Source organism: Hippoglossus hippoglossus, chromosome 10 (assembly GCF_009819705.1).
Source record: "Hippoglossus hippoglossus isolate fHipHip1 chromosome 10, fHipHip1.pri, whole genome shotgun sequence".
NCBI classification, from domain to species: Eukaryota; Metazoa; Chordata; class Actinopteri; order Pleuronectiformes; family Pleuronectidae; genus Hippoglossus; species Hippoglossus hippoglossus.
The window spans coordinates 20068824-20086020 of NC_047160.1; the positions used below are offsets into that span (position 1 = coordinate 20068824).

A 17197-nucleotide genomic window follows, 5' to 3' on the forward strand; every position below is an offset into this window, starting at 1 on the left:
AAAACGGTGGGAAGACAAAATAGATTATGGTGGGTCGCCACGGTCTATGAAAGTTCATTGGGAACACTGAATCCTCATGTTCTATTGTTTGTTCTGCTATTTTCCAATAAAAAATGACCCCCTTGTTACAACAAATGCTGCATTGTTCTTTAAATGTGTCACAGACAGTCATCTATTGAAAATAGAACATTTTGTCAGTTTGATCCTCAGCTTGATTAAAAAGCAATATATCCTCCATCCGAACATGTTGAGACCATTTCAGACGGAATAACTGTCCAACAACTGAGAAACATCGACTCTGAAAAGTGAATTTCTCAGTAGCTTGTAGCCTGTTTTATATTATAAAGAGAAATTGGACAATTGAGGCTGTGCAACTTCGCCATTAAGTTTTTAATCCTCTATGATTGTAGCCACTGGTATAAATTAATCAAATAAATGTAAATCAATAAAAACATTCTCATCCTCTCGTAATCTATCTCTATGGTCTCCTTTAAATGATGACAAACACATGATCAGACGTAAAAAAAATACAACAGACCACAATGACTTCAATCTGCTTCCACAGTCATCACTGCATTACATCATAAAATGTCACAATAGGCCTCCTCTTGTGTTACACATGAAGAATATGCGCTGCACTCACAGCTTGGGTGTGCACATTTGTCTCTGTCTCGTGCCTTCAATAAGTCAAGCATAAATCCATCAACAGAGCAAGTAGATCAGGTATCACTGGCATGGCTGCAGTTCTTATTTGTGCAAAGCAAGGTCATTGAAGCACATGGATGCTGGATCAATCAGGCAGATTAATGAAGCACAACCTGCTGACATGACGAATATTGACACCCCTATTACATCTTGGTCGTGCAGTCCTCAACACTGCTTAAATAAATCAGGCCCAAGTAGAAGGAGGCAGGTGAACTCCTGAACCTAATCTTTCACATCACAACACAACAAAAAGGGATTAAATATTGTGAACGTGGGACTATCACTGGAAATGCTGAACTCCAAAATATAAAAGATTTAAAACTTGTTTTTTTGCTAAGAGGTTGCAATCAATTTAAATGTTTTAGTGTGAGGTTGGCCTCATTTGTTAAAAATGTATCAAATTTAGTTACCAATTACTATGTTGAAAATTTCATTGGAAAATCATAAAATTATTTCGCCAAAAAGCAGCAAGAAAACAAAAAATGCCGGACTTGTTTTGAAATAGTGTCGATAAATAGATTTTGCTCTAAAATAGATGATCAAAATTGTTGGGAGTTGAGTTTTTGTTAATTGTTAAATCATTGTGCTTAAAGGCACAGTCTTTTGATTAAAGCTATGGTTATATATGCATGGTTGCACGTGTCATACTTATTAAGGAATTAACTAGAAACTAAATCATATTATGAATCACCTCCCATAAATCCACACAACAAAACAGGAAATGCTTAAAGTTACAAAATTAAACATCACGTATATTGGCTGACATCTCTGCAGCAGATAGAAATAGCTGTGCAGTTATGCTCTTACAGGATTTCACTGGTTTGCTTGAATGCAGAAAGTAATTCCAGTGTCATTTCTGCCGCACAGATTCTGGTTATGTCTTTGACAACAGGGACTCAGACTTGGCCAGAACACATGGCATTCTCCGTTTTTAATAAATAGGAGGATTAACCTTTGCCATCCGTGTCGCCTCTCTTAGCAAAATGTGGAGTCTAGATTCAGGATTATACCTGTGAAGACACGCTTTAGCTCATTACTGGACCTAGATTTTCACACCTGCGTGACACCTCATATATCACGAGCATTAGGTGACCATTAATGACTCAATAATCCTTCAAATCGCCGAAGAAATGCTCCTCATCCTGAGCCTTTCTGGAAATGAATGTTTGGGTGTGGGGGGTGGTGTGTGTGTGTGTGTGTGTGTGTGTGTGTGTGTGTGTGGTGGGGGGGGGGTGTCTTCAGTAATGATCCTCCATATTTTTAGAGGCAAGCTCTCCATTTTCATGCCCTAATCAGAGTCTGGTTTTCATACCATTTAAATAAGGACCACACGGTGATAGTTATTATTTCCATATCACTCTCAGGGCGCTCATAAAACTGTCTTGCTGCACAGAGCAAAACTGTGTTGCTCTCATTTTTAACAGCGCAGCACAATGATGGGACTTCAAAATATTTCCTGCAAACAGTTTTTGACATTCGACTTGACCCCAGAGCACAAACACTATAGTTGTCTTATGAATTTGATGATGAATTAATCATTTAACTGAGTTCAACTCATCTTTATTCATATGGCACTTTTAAAAAAACAACTGTGATGACCCAAAGTCCTCTGCAGCACACAGAGACGAAACAGGGGTCATTTATTGATACACAAATAGCAGATATTCTCTGGTTGCTGCTTCTCAAATGGGAAAAATGTGCAGCGTTTATCTGTTTTGTGTCATTACCAACTGAATATCTTTGGTTTTTAGATAAATAAAAACACATAATTTGAAGACATCAACTTGACTTCTTAGAAAGTTGCTGGCCATTTTCAACGAGTGTCAACTTCTGTAGAATAAACTATTACTTGTTAAATATAAAATTATATTTAAAGACATTAATCAATAAAAACATTCATACCTAATGAGTATTTAGTTATTTCTTCATTCATTTTGACAGTGTAGGTTACTAGCAGCCATGAATAAGTAATAAAATGGTCCAATACAACTGTACTTTTGTTATGGGGACAATTTTCTCTCAACCCACATAATGACAGTTCAGTGAAAGTTCATATCAGGACCATTTATGAGCAACATTACCCCCTCATATCTGCCAGTTTCCTTACCACAGATGATCCTACATTTCCCCTCGTAATCCCAGACAAGCCTCGACCATGGAGCAGATCTCAGACTTCAGTAAAACCTCAACCACACAATGTCAAACACACTCTCTTTCCTTTCCACAGACATGAGTTGCCTCAACAATATTTCACTAATCAATCACATCAACCCTGATACACGTGGGTTCAGATAACAGGCAGCAGATAACAGTAAAATAAAGAATAATACAATAATGTGCATTAGCAGGTGCAGCATGTTGCATCTCTTGTTGCCAGTCCAGCCTGAATCACCTCAAGGCAACCGATTTGCATTAAATGGTGGAAAACTGATGCATGTAAGTGAAAGAAGATTTGGTCTTTTAGGCCTTTACAATAAAACTCAGTTAAACTCTGGTGCAATCCGCTGCTGCCTGAGCTCACAGTCTTGCATGTTGCTCTACAGATTCTGGTTTGGACAGCGACAGGACTCCTGTAAGTGTTGGGGGGGGGGGGGGGGGGGGCATGTTGAACAGGACACCGGACTAACCAGCAGTTAGACGGACTCACATGTGGAGGCTGGAGAGCACCGTGGAGCTGTCACCGGGGAGCTGACCCTCCGCTCGGCTGAGGTCCTGCCACAGCAGCGGGTGTTAAACTCTCCCAACTTCACGGGAAGTGCACGGAAGTGAGACCGGGAAACTTCTGACCACGCGCCGCTTCACACGCGACAAAACAAAAGCGACCAAACACGGAAATACGACCAAAGTTTCACCACCCGAGCCTCAGAGCAAACTTGTGACAGATGCTAATGCTAACTGCTAAGCACCGGTGAAGTGACAGCGGGGGGGGAAGAGGAAGAGTTAAAGTACCTGGAAACCTGGTCCGTCCTCCTCAGAGCCGTGTGCGCCCCTGGAAACCTCCCGACACCTCCATGGGAAACTCACCGCTTTGTTCCTGGCAACCATGAAGACGTCCGGTTAGCAACGAAGCTGCCTATAACAATGGCGGAGCCAAGTACGGCAAGCGAGAGGGCGACACGTGCTTTTTGTTGACGTTTTTTCTTTTTTTTTTGGTCGACTGCGGGTGGTTTCGTTTTGCTGCTGCGCATGTCAGAGGAATGTGCTGTGAAAAATACATGTAAACACACATACAACATGAGGAGTATTCACAGATTACTTTTACTACCTTTACTATCCAGCTTTTACTCTATTTAAGAATTCTAATATCCAGTATTTACTCATTATAAGAATTAAAATATCTAGTAGTTACTCAATACAGTAAGAATTACAATATCCAGTATTTACTAAATATAAGAATTAAAATATTTAACATTTACTCAGCACTGTAATAATTCAAATACCCAGTATTTACTCAATACAGTAAGAATTACAATATCTTATATTCTATTGACCAACTATGTTTGTGCAGTAAAAGTAATGTCTAGTGACTATAATCAGTCTAATGACAACAATCGGGAAAATACACATGGTCAAACAATAAGAGCAAAGTTGAACAAACACAAAATAAATAGATATGTAATAGGAAGTAGGAAAATTAATAAATTCAGCTTAACAGGTAACGTAGGTGGAAAAATAGATAATAGATATATAAATTAATAAAGTTAAACAAAAAAACTTGGTACTAAAGTTAATTAAATAAAGTGCATTGGGAAAATAAATATACGTAGTTGAATAAATTAAGTAGGTGGAAAAATGTATCATTAACAAATAGATAAATAAATAAAGTCAAACAAATGAAGTAAGTGGGAAAATAAAGAAAAACTGAAATAAAAAATACAGTATATGAGTAGTATGTGCATGTACACATACATTCAGTTCCTCAAAACTCTTTGTGGGCAGTAGCTCTACTTAAGACTTGTATCAACTCCCTCTGGTTCAGTGAAATAAAGCTGATGCATGTCTATTTGTTTTTGCACTTTATACAATGATCCAGTTATAATCGTTTAAAATGATTGACAGGGTCGACAGCCTTGCACTGATGCAGGTATTTGTGTATTTTGACTGTTTCAGTCATGGATACTGAGCTGCAGGGTCACAGAGTGTGAATTTATAGGTCAGAATGAAGCAGAAACCTCAGACAGCTCGTGCTCTGATGGATATTCAGTCCAGTTTTTATTCAGATATACTCACTTTTTATTCCTCATATTATTTTACATTAAAAGATATTAGATGGTTTTCTTGATTACATAAAATATAAATTTAACCTCCTGGAGTTGGCAGCACACATATTTCTTTTTAGTTTTAACTGTAGCAGTTTTTTAAAGACTCAGAAGACTAATTTCTGTCCATCTGCTGCGTTTATCAGGAGTCGTCCCCCTCTTTTACGGCTGTCATTATTCTTCGGCACTTATTTAATGGTTTCCCTTCAAATCTCAATTCAAATTAAAACAAGACTATAATGTAAAATGAGTTGATTAAATTTAAAATTGCATGAGTCGTCCTTACAGGAGGACGTTAGTCACTGAAATCCCTGAAGAAGAATATCCACAAAATACCTCATATGTTTTACACTTCACAGTGAAATTAAATGTTCATTTGTGACAAGTGTAAAATTTTAATTTAATTTATTTTACTACTTCCATTTTATTTTACTTTTTACTTCTTGTCCGGAACATTTTGTCGTGAAACTTTCTGAAGTGACAAATTAGAGCAGACAATAAACTTATAAATTAATTGTCCGGTATTTAAATCAAAAAGCTTGTCAACCATTTTGGCCTGTCTGTGGCTCCTCATCATGTTTAAGGCTGTCATCACAACAAGTGGATGCAAGGTCAACTACTTTGGCAGAAATTAATTGTGTTTTTCTGAACATTTAACCTTATCAAAACATAAATTAAAGGCACTGAGTAGAGCCCATACCTCTGTCAAGGCCCAGCAGTCCCCTCAAATTCAGTCAAGCAGCAATAAATAGCACAAACTCATAGTTATCACTTCCCTCCCTTTGCCTAGTTTTTTTCAAAAACTGTGAATTATTCCCTGTGAAAACTGTGAAAATCTTTAAAAACACCCTATCTCACAATGTTAAGGAAAGAGAAGTCCACATCAAAATGTCACGGGTTCTTCCCGAACCAATACTGCACCCTTTTACTTAGTTTCATGGAAATCCCTTCAGTTGTTTTAGTGTAATCCTGCTTACAAACAAATAAACATACAAACAAACAGACAGGTGTGAAAACATAGGCTGCCTGGCTGAGGTAACAACATATCTTGATTATGTTAATAGAACATTTTGGTGATGCAGTGTAGCTGGATGAAAATGTAATATCCCGGGGAGACTCTGTGGTTTCATTTGCAGAATTGTTTTGAGTGCAAAGAGGTAAAAGTACCCCCCCATTATCTCATGATTTATTCAATGGCTGTTTGAAGGGGTCTGACCCCTGGGCTGGAACCAATTGGACCAATCTACCTAATTGTTTGTAAAGTATTTAAAATTGGCTCTATTCACCTTGAGTGGATATGTCATTAACATACAACATTCATGCATTAGCATTAGCAATGACAAATACAATGTCCTTTATCACAACATATCAGTCGCAGGGGGAAACTTTCTGCACAGGGCAAATATTTTTACTTCACATATACTTTTCAGTACATATTATCTGATTAAAAAAACTTCTTGTATAGGACTTTGAGTGCAGGGGCTTCTATGTGGAATGGATTATTTTTTTACATTTAAATTCATAGGTACTTTTATTGAAGTAAAGGATTTGAATACTTTTTCCAAGATGTGACAACAACTTTCCTCTCCAAGCCGACCTGAATTAGACGAGGGAGGAAAAAGTGGGACTACAAACGTCTGGGTTTTGTGAGCTGTTTATCCAAACTTCTCATTCTTCATTTTCCTCCTGCGGTACCCCGGCTTGGGATTTGCGAGGCTTTGCTTGTCTGCCTCCTAATCTGCAACAACCAAAATAGCTCAAACCCCATTCTCCGTACCCTCTCACCACTTCAGAAAGTACATCTTGTTAAGAGACGACGGCGACAACCTGCCCCTCATCACAAAAACATATTGATTTAATCATCCGAAAGCAAAGAAGAAGAGCCATTTAATACCACTTCATTTTTTTGTGTGTAATTTTACTTTGCTCTCTAATGTATTCTGCTCCACGGCGTATTGTTACTGTTCTAGTGGCTAAGCTCTCTCAGAGATGCTGGGGCATGAACAAAGCCAATGATATCTAGTGAATTCTCATTACAAGGGGATTATTTTATGTGCCAGCATACATTCCACTCACACATCATTAAGTGTTTTGGACCATTTGCAGCCAATTACACCATTGCTAATGCTTTCTTTGCGCTCAACCCCCCCCCCCCCCCCCCCCCCCCCCCCCCCCCCCCCCCCCCCCCCCCCCCCCCCCCCCCCCCCCCCCCCCCCCCCCCCCCCCCCCCCCCCCCCCCCCAGGCTCATGATGATATTTGACTACTGTTTTGACTACTCAGCATGAATTCATCTTCCTCGGTTTGTGTGCCCTGGGTTTGACTACCTGGCAATCGATATTTTTTTTTTTTCGTAGCCGTTTCTTCTTTATGCAAGAACACCTATTACAGCTCTCTCAGTCACATGCGCTCCAGCAAGAAGGGAGAAACTGGAAACTGGTACAGTGTAAATACTGATCTGAGGAGATCTATTAATACTTAATCAGCCATTAATATTCCCGAATGAGCCATAATCCCAGTAAACGTGTCTCCCCCAGCTGGAAAGATGTATCGTTGCCTGGTTCACAGCAGGTTGCTTCAATTAGACACCTACTGCACAGCTCTCACACAGCACAACAGCAGCCCGGAGTCGTATGAGCAGGTTGGGGTTATTTTTTCGTGCAATTTGCAGTTAGTCCACCCAAGGCGTTTCACATAAGAGAAACTTCAACTTCCCTTAAGTACAGGAAGCAGCCCACTAACACGATTTAAATTTCTGGTTTGAGTCGTTTACTTCCTGGGATAGTTGGAAAACTTGGAAAACTTTGTCAACTACAAATTTGAGGCATGAGCACATGAGCCTGTTTAAGCTTTGTCATGCTTGAGTTTAGCTGCTCACACACACTTGTGGTCTGATTTAATAGAGAAAGAGACTTTAGCTCACCTGGACCTCCAGGGTTCCCGGATTCTAACACTGTTTCAGGCTTACTGTCCAATCAATAAAGGTGAAATGGCTCAAAACATTTCTTAAAAGAGAGTGACCTCAGATACATCATAATCATTTACATCAAACCAAAACCACAATCTTCCCATAATTTCAATCAGGACTGTAGATGTGAACCCTGCTCTCAGCTGTGACAGCAGTCATCCTCCCCCCATCACCGCCATGTGAAGCTGCTGCCATTAATAAATATTTGTCATTCAAGATATATATACTTTACTTCTGCACGTTATCCAGCCTGTGATTACATTTAACACATTGGCTGTCGCAGGTAAGTCATAGGTAAATAGTGTGTTGTCTTGTGACATTGCCGCACATCCAGCAGCGGAGTGATCTGAAAAGCTGCAAATCATGTTTCTACATTTAAATTTTGTAATAATTAGAGAATGTGCTAATCAATGAACTATAGACGGGTAAATTTGGTCTCATTGGACAGAGCTGGACGAGTTGTTGTCCCTTGTTTGCAGCCTTTGTGCGAAGCTAAGCTAACCTTCTAATGGCTGTAGCCTCCTATTTAGAGACATCTACTGTATATATCTTTTAAAATAAACTTCATATAAAACTAATTTTGTCCAAACCTGAGCAGAGTTTTAACAATGTAAACCACATAGTAGGTCACATTTTACACAAAGGACCCAAATATCCAACCTCCATGCACCATTTCTTATTCTGTAGGTGATGCATTGTTTACCAGGGGATGGGTTAGGGTTAGGTTCAAAACTGTTCTGAAAATAAAAACTCTTGGCAAATTTAATATTTAATGCTTTTAAATCTGAGGTGCATTATGGGAAAACATGATACATAGGATACACAAATATTTATTACATAAAACAGGGCAAAACCTGTGAACTACTATTGCCATTTACATCGTGAAGAGTCAAGGAATTATTGACCGATCACTTCAGGGGCCAACCACATTTCATATTCTGGATCTGCACATAGATGTATTATATATAGAAAGATTGTTCTCATACGAACATGTTTCCTTCAGCATTGAAAGTGAAAAAAAAATCTGTTGACACAAGCTCCTGGGGTTTTTAGGGCTAATGATGGACATCGTCCTTCCGAGTATTTGTTGAAAAGGATTTTTCTGCCAGCTACATGGCATTGCTGGTAAAACATCTCAAGAAAAAAAAACATGAAAACAGATTACTCCCACAATGCAAGTCGCTTTTGACCAGAGAAAACATGTCGCTCCTCGTCAACAGTGTATGTGAGAACATTCAATATCAGCCCTCCTGCAGGCGTCCAATCTCGTCCCGAGCTGCTGCCTGTGCTCCCTCCGCCCGTCTGCTTAGCTTTTCTCATTAGATTTCCCACTCTTATGCATTCCCAAGTATTTTTTGAAGTGCATAGTGTGTGGAGTGATGCAACGCGCTCAAGTGTTGAGCCGGCACAAATCTCATCTTGTCCGGGCTGATTCATGTATGGAAAGTTTTGGTATCCTAGCAACAGCCAGTAAACGCCGGCTTTGATTGGGGTATTGCCCGCGGACGTCGCGCATTAAGAGTCAACAGGGCCACTTCTCCGTAAACTGATGGGAAAGTGTTAGCGAGAAATCAGAGGTTGTTTTAATCACATCTGCTGGTGATAAACCGGAGAAATAATGTCTTTTCTTCCTAAGTGTGTGTGATTCCCCCCCCCTCCTCTCTCTCTCTCTCTCTCTCTCTCTCTCTCTCTCTCTCTTTCTCCAAGTGGCGGATTTTTAAATGAACGTGGACAAAATGGACCCAATCATGTGTTTGAGCAGGGTTGTGATTGCTGAATTAAACCATCCGACTGTCTTCTGCACCTGAGGGTCACATTCGGGGACAGGTTTCGCCGGTTGTCCCTGCATGCGATCGTAGCCTGATTGCCGTTGTTATGTGTGTGAGAATGATTTCACAGCAAATACGCGTCCTCTGTTGTGGATTTATCGCTCTCTCCAGGCTGCTACGCTTGTGACACAGAACTCCGAAAAAACCCAGCAGGCTCCATCAGCCTGGAATGCTGAGGGTGCTGTATTCATCTTTTACCACTTTAGTTTCCATCTGTGTCGTGTTTACACATATGACACTTAATATATGATGAGGCAATAACTTTTTACAGGCAAAAGCCATAAAGAAGCAGGAGCAAGCAACACGACAGGAGCGGTGCGCCTCAGAGAGAGAAAGCAAGCACGCTTCTATTCTTCAGTCAACACGGCTCTGGGTTGTCTGCAGTTTTCTACCTTGAAGCTGCACAAGGATTTTTTTAATATTAAATCAAACTCAGCTCGAGTCCTGAGTGTTTTTTCAAGTGTCCCATGACGTCTAAATGAAACTCTCAAGGCTCACTGCGTTTGTCCAAATGGTGTTAGATATGGATGAGAAGTAACCCGCTAATTCAAGCTCACTCCTAAAAAGCAGGAACCATATTTACAAAAAAAAAGTTTGATGCCAATTAAATGTTTTCCACCTCCCGTCCCTGCAGGATTCTCTGGGAACGCGCCATCACGGACCAGCTGGGTTGGTAAACATGTGCTTTGTGGATTTCACACTAAACTGAATTTCAGCTCTTACAACGTTGCTTCGTTGGAGCAGCCGGTGTGCAACATCGCCCAGTGAGTTTTTATTTTTCTGCTCATAATGAACGTTTCCAATGTTGAAAATATTGAAATATTGAACACTGGGTTTTGATTATATTTGATCTCAACTTGTAATTTTCACTTGTCAGAACATATAATTTAGTTCATCTCAAGCCACTATTTGCTGAGTGCTTCCGCAGATCCACACTGATTGGCTCATACGAGACCTCACCCGCAGCTACAGAAATAACATCTCCATATTTCAAAGAGGGCCCATAATGCATCACTATATAATTATATCCCCAGGTTCGTGCTTTGAATTTATATCATTTCCTGGGTGAAGTGTCTTGTGTCATGAACTGAAATCGGGAAAAAACAAGGTAAAACAAATCACTTCAAATGAAGTGACTGTGATGCTGATTACACACATGACGTAATTATTTAATCATCTGACTCTATGTGATCTTATGATGAAATTTCCCATTTGATTAGATTTGATATCTGAAAAATAAAAAAAGCAAAAGCGAAAATGTAGAATAATATTTAAAATGTTTCTTCAATTGAATGTTTTGTTTCTACCCTGTCACACATCTTGGTTTGTTAAAAGCACCAAAACACAGATAAAGGTGGTTGATACAGTCTTTGTGTCTGAGTGGAGAAGGCAGGTACTGCTTATTGACTTATATTCATGGTTTTGTTTGACCAAAATAAAATCATCATATTATCATCTTGAATTGTTATTCTTTACAAACAAAACAGTTTTTTGAGCTTATGACATTTTGACAGTTTGTTGTTTAGTTTTTTTTGCCAAATGACCCTAATGTACACGTTACAAACACAAAGCAGCAAATGAAAGATGACACAGGTCATGCAGTTTCCATTTATTTTTCTAATGTGCTTTTGAAATATACTTAAACATTTATTTGTCTTTAATCACATTCATTTTGTTATTGTGTCATTATATTTAACTTCAAGCATTTTGCTATTGTGCCTACCGAAGTCATTATGCTTATGATATAGACTGTTTTCAGCACCTCCTGTGTGTTGCTCTGTGTAGCTCACTCTCCTGCTTCCATCAGGGAATCTTCCTGCTTTCGCTGTTTTTTAACCTATGCAAGTGTTATTTTACAGAAATGACAGCTCAAAATATACAGAGTGTACATATGGATCAAGAGTTTTAACTATCAGTTCATCACTTCGTGAAGGTTCAGAGAATTTCAAAAGTTTTCAAAGAAAAACCCCTTCAGGAATGCATTGTAATACAACATTTAGTAAAGATCTTCACATCTGAATCAGTACAAAACAAAAAAACACAAGACTATTTAAAGACCAAAGGCAGTTTGTTATTCTCTAATTCTATCAAAGAGAATTATTCAGGACTATAGCATGAAAACTCACACTTCTCTCTTGATTAAAGCTTTTCAGATTTTCCACCCTCGGTCGATTGAAGAAGACTTTGCTCTACAGATCTGACACTTTGGAAGAACATCAGCTGTTCCACTCAGTTCTTTGAAACCACACAGCAGTAATTTGCCACCCTGGACGAAAATAATTTTCAAATGACCAACCGCATCATTAGTATCACTTGTAATTGGGCTTATTGTATAATTGGGTAATTACACAGAATATCAGGACAGATAAACATTTTCTCTTTGCATTTGTTATGCACAAAGTAATTATATAATTGGAGATCAAACAAGGTCGAACACTATTAGGGACTCATTTGTTTGGATCATTTGTTGGATAAAAGTAATTATATAGCTATATAGGATAATCTAACATCTGAACATATACACAAAACAACAAAATCAGTAATTCAATGATGGAACTGTATTGCTTTGCTCTTCAATATCCTGCAGAGGGATAAAAAGGCAGTTTATAATGGGCTTGACCTAAAGGTGTATCTGCTACCATGTTAGTTTGCAAAAAATAAAATATGTTTTCCTTATTAACATATACATACACATACATCTGTGCAATAACCATAAATTAAATCTCTAGTTAAATTTAACTGCAGCCTATCGAGCTGGGAAGGCTATAAAAAGACTGCATTGGAGGTACTTTGTGTCATGCAAGATGCAAATGACACAGACAGATACAGCGATATTGTAAAATTAGCAATAAGAAAAACCCTGTTGCATAAAAGTCCCAGAACATTGAATTTCAAATTCAGCCGGGCCCTTAAGCAGTGTGACAAATTCTGGATAATATGCTGATGCTAAGCATGGGAATATAAGAATCTGAGAGCAGAGAGCGTTTCAAGATGGAACTTCCCAAAGGCCCTGGAAGATGAGTCTTTGATGAGGACACCAAAGAGGAGAGCTGCTCGCGCTCAGACAAAAACATGACACATCCTTTCGACGCAGCCGTGGCATTTATCTGCAAGTGGGCTTGTGATGAGGCGACTCCGACCTACAGCCACCTTCAGCTCCGTGAGCGAACAAACAACCTCTGCAATAGCAAATAATTGTCACTGAAAAATCAACCCCGGGGAGATTCGCTATGGAGGGAGGTGCTGCAATTGAACAATTCCTCTTACAAATCACTTTGAGAAATGTGTTGGTTCCTGACAGACAGGACAAATCAGATTATGGCTTGCTGTATCATGCTCTCTATTGGATAACTCTGTAGAACAAAAGATATTGGTAAACTCATTTTCTGGAGCTCTGCTTGTTTTACAGCACTGCACACACACAGTGCACAAACATTTTCATCTTCTATAGCACAATAACGTGCCCTTTGCTCAGCTCAAGTTGCATCTATATGGTATGTAAGTAATAAGCAACAGCAAACTAATTTAGACACAAATATTCCCCCAACTACATTGTAAAGAACTACGAGGAACATCTTTTAATAAAGGCGTCTGGGAAATATTCTTACTGAATTTATCTGTAAATCCTTCACTGACAATATATTTGATTTGTTTTCAGCTTCTTTCTTTCCTAAAATATCAATACAGAACAAGTGATGCATAATAGAAGTTTGTTATGTTTTCAAACACAAAGCCCTCGGGATCCCTGTGGTGTTTTTGTATGGACTCAAACTGGTGTCAAAAAGATTTTGAGCTTGTAAAGTGGAGAACACGATTAAATGTCTGTAGTTGAAAATAAACCATTGTATATATAAATACATTTGTAACAGGAAAATAAATCTCTTTGTAAGCTGTGTTAATACAATCTGTGAACAGCGATATCAGTGGTGAGATCACACACAGACACGGTGAGAAGTACCTGTCTGAACATCTGTGTACGGAAAGCTGTGAATTAGTGTGTAACTCAACGCTTTAAGTTCCCACTCTCTGCAGGATGCTCAAGTTCTAAGCCTGTTTTTACCCGAGTCTGTGTCCAATCAGAGAGCAGGTGGTTCTATGACCTTCGTCTCTGTCACACGTCCTGAAGGGTGGAGTCGATTTTCAAGATGGACGATGGAGCGGGCTCTTTCCATTATCCAGATGGGTTAAGTTAGATTTGATGAGGTTGTAGTTTTAACTGTGTGTGTGTGTGTGTGTGTGTGTGTGTGTGTGTGTGTGTGTGTGTGTGTGTGTGTGTATTGGAGCAAGCACATTTGCAGAAATACTATATAAAAATTTATTATATATTAATGTCTTTGAGCCTTGTGTCACTATAGAGCAGCAACTTTCAGCTTTACGCTTTGTACTTGATTGAGCATTAGACATTAAGGCAACATTATGTCACTCTAACATAGAATTATAATGTTGTTATAACCCACAGGGCATCATTCGATCTTTGATTCCTGAATTGATCTCCTCCTTTATCTAAACTCTAAATGGTTGGACTCAGGTTGGAGGATGTGGTGACTTCCACGTTGTCATAGTGTTCAAACCTGTCGTGTCAGCAGCCTCTGCTCAATCACTCTGATTGATTCTGCGTGTGTGTGCTTCTGTGACCTTGCACTGCCCCATGAGACCTGCAGCCATGTCACTGTCACCTGATCGGCCTTTTTCATTGACAATGAGATTCGTGGACATACAATACACTGTGTTTTCAAGAGCCTGACGTGTGTTGGTTCATTAGTGTGGGATTTAAGGGTGAAGGCCTTTACACGTCTCACACTGAAAAGTCATTAGTATATGATTGTGAATTCATCCTATGCTTTATTTTTTCAGTCTTTCATTTTTACACATATGGGCAAATTAGAGTCATATGTCTTTGGTCTGTGGGAGGAAGCTCCAGCACTCAGACGTGTCCAGTCACTGGGAGAAGGTGGAAACTCCACATAGAACAGACCCTGGCCAGCTGGCAGGTTTGAACCCAGAACCTTCTTGTTGTGGGATGACAGTGCAAACCACTTAACCACTGTGCCTGAATTCCTTCCAAAGCAGTCCCAAAAATCCCTATCACTGTAAGACTGAATAAAGAATCTAATCTTACAAGCATTTCCTCTGGATTTCAGATAAATCCCTTTTTCATTTATTTAGCCCAGTGTTGATATCCTGGTACAACATCCCTGTAAAATGGAGGACTAGTCAATTCAACAGCATGAGAACTTTATTGTTTGATTTTCTATTCAAAAAAAGTAGACTGAATACAAATGTGATACAACAGGGGTCTTAACCTGAGCACGTTGTACTGTTTGCATGACGTCTTAAATGCACAAATGAAGCTGCTGCATTATTCTGTAGCTGAAGTTCAGTTTGTGCTGTAGACAGAGAAAGTGAAGAGAGAATCAGCAAAGCAGAATGTTTTCCACTGTGCAGCTCCTCAGAGAAATCAATGCACTTAGATGTGATGGAGAGGCTTTTAGTGATACAGAAAGCATGCACAGCACAGTTGTTTGTGCACTACCCAAACTTGGTGTATTAGCAGAGGTGATGAATCTAACTCCTAAAACACATTGGAAATAATATGTCTAGACACACAAATGGTGAAGGAACTCGTGACTTAAACGCTGCAATCAGGCTGAAAATGGGCATTAATTAAGCCTGTGGCACTGGATTTAAAGGAAAAGCGTTGACATTTTGGGTAGTAAACTTGTTAAGCTTTCTTGCCGAGAGCTGGATGAGAAGATGTTACCACCCTTATGTCTGTGTGATGAATATGACTACACTCAGCCGCTGGTCATCTTGGCTCAGCACTAAGACTGGAAGCAGAAGGAAACAGGTCATCTGGCTCAGGTAAACTAAATTGAACCTATTGACCTTTAAAGCTCAGTAATTATTACATCATGTTTGTTTAACCCATACAACCACACATTTAAATTGCTCACTAGGTTTTTTGCATAATAACTCAAGAGACATAACCTATTGATGTTCAAGTGATCTTGTTTATGAATATGTGAACAAGTGTATTTCATATGTCAATGTATATCTATTCCTTCAAGGTCTTTGTTGACCTGAACCTAATGTAATAATATGGGCTGTGCACCGACTGCACCATCAGAGGGGCTTTGGAGCCACATGTTTACTGAACATAAACAAGAAGTGAATCTGATGGCAGTTCCGACACCTGCTTACCGTGACCCTGGGGCTTCTCCCTTTGGACGCGTGTGAACCACAAACTAATGGGAGGACACCAGCCAGGCCCGGAGATGGGGGGGCAGACCAGTACATGCTGCCGAGGTTACATCTCCATTCGGGGTTCGCCCCTGGGAGAGGTGGAGGGCAGCCGGCGGTGCAGAGAAGACCTGAACTGCTGCACCTGTAAACGCCTGACAGGGATAATAAGTGGCCCTGAAAGTTGATTGATAGATGCTGGATTGTTTGGTTGATTTTCCTCGGCTGTGTGTTCTGTTCCTTGCTTTCTGTTTCAAATGAGTGCTTGTTTAATGTAAAATAGAAATACTGTGCACAGATTTGAGTCAAAATTACACTTAAAATAAATCTTTTCTGCCACTTAATTACATGAAAAGATCAAAACGTTTCAAAGTGTTGCTGCTCCTTTGCAGCCTCCCTAGTCCGTCACTGGCACTCATTGGTTCCCCTTGAGGATATATTTAAATATAGGTCATGAAAACTTAGCGTTATTTGTCAAAGGCTGATTAATTTCCAGAAACAGCCAAGCACTATGGATTTTAGCAAACATTACTCAAAGTGAAGCAAATAGTCTATTTATTGTGGACTATATTTAAAATACACGCTACGTCAGCAGGACATTGTATGTAGGATAGACCCAAAATAAACTACAGAGTGTGTGTTCATTGTAGTAGAGGAACTTATGTGTTAGGTACTACTACATAACCCATTGTTTTTATGAAAAATTGTAGAGCGTCAACACTCTATTCTTCCAAAAAGCACACTTTTAAATTCATGATTATATTACTGGTGTAGGATCACACAGAAAGCAGCATTATAATAGTTTAGGTAATTTTTTATTATCATTAAGTATATGTGATATTCCTAATATGATGTTTCGTAATAACACAATGCACTAACGGTGCATTGTGTTATTTCTGGAGGAGAATGTTTTGTGTGTGGCCATGTCTCCGTCAGTGTTATTGATATAGATTATTTTCATAGACCCTATTTCTATATTTGCTGCCCGCTGTTTCATTTTTCCTCCAGGTTTATACCAGGCTGGGTTCAGAGATTTGTCAAAGCTGACCTCAGAAGAGCAACACTTCCACCGCCCGAGGCTGTATACACAAAACCCGGCCCTGCAGACAGCATCTGAACAGCACAAGACATTAGTCCCATTTATTACCCATCTTGGCCCAAATTGTTTTTGTCCTTCACAGTGAGGGTTTGGCAGCAT

General features: G+C 39.4%; 1 protein-coding gene across 5 annotated transcripts in view; it reads right to left on the reverse strand.

Moving 5' to 3' along the window:
- Nucleotides 1–3804, reverse strand: part of enox2 (ecto-NOX disulfide-thiol exchanger 2) — a 166042-nt gene extending 162238 nt beyond the window's left edge. For 3 of the 5 annotated variants that reach the window (XM_034598335.1, XM_034598334.1, XM_034598331.1), the window contains exon 1: nt 3655–3804. The gene's annotated coding sequence lies outside the window, so the exon portion shown is untranslated. The remainder of the gene's footprint in view (nt 1–3654) is intronic. The other 2 variants (XM_034598332.1, XM_034598336.1) reach the window with 2 other exon arrangements.
- Nucleotides 3805–17197: the final 13393 nt, after the last annotated feature.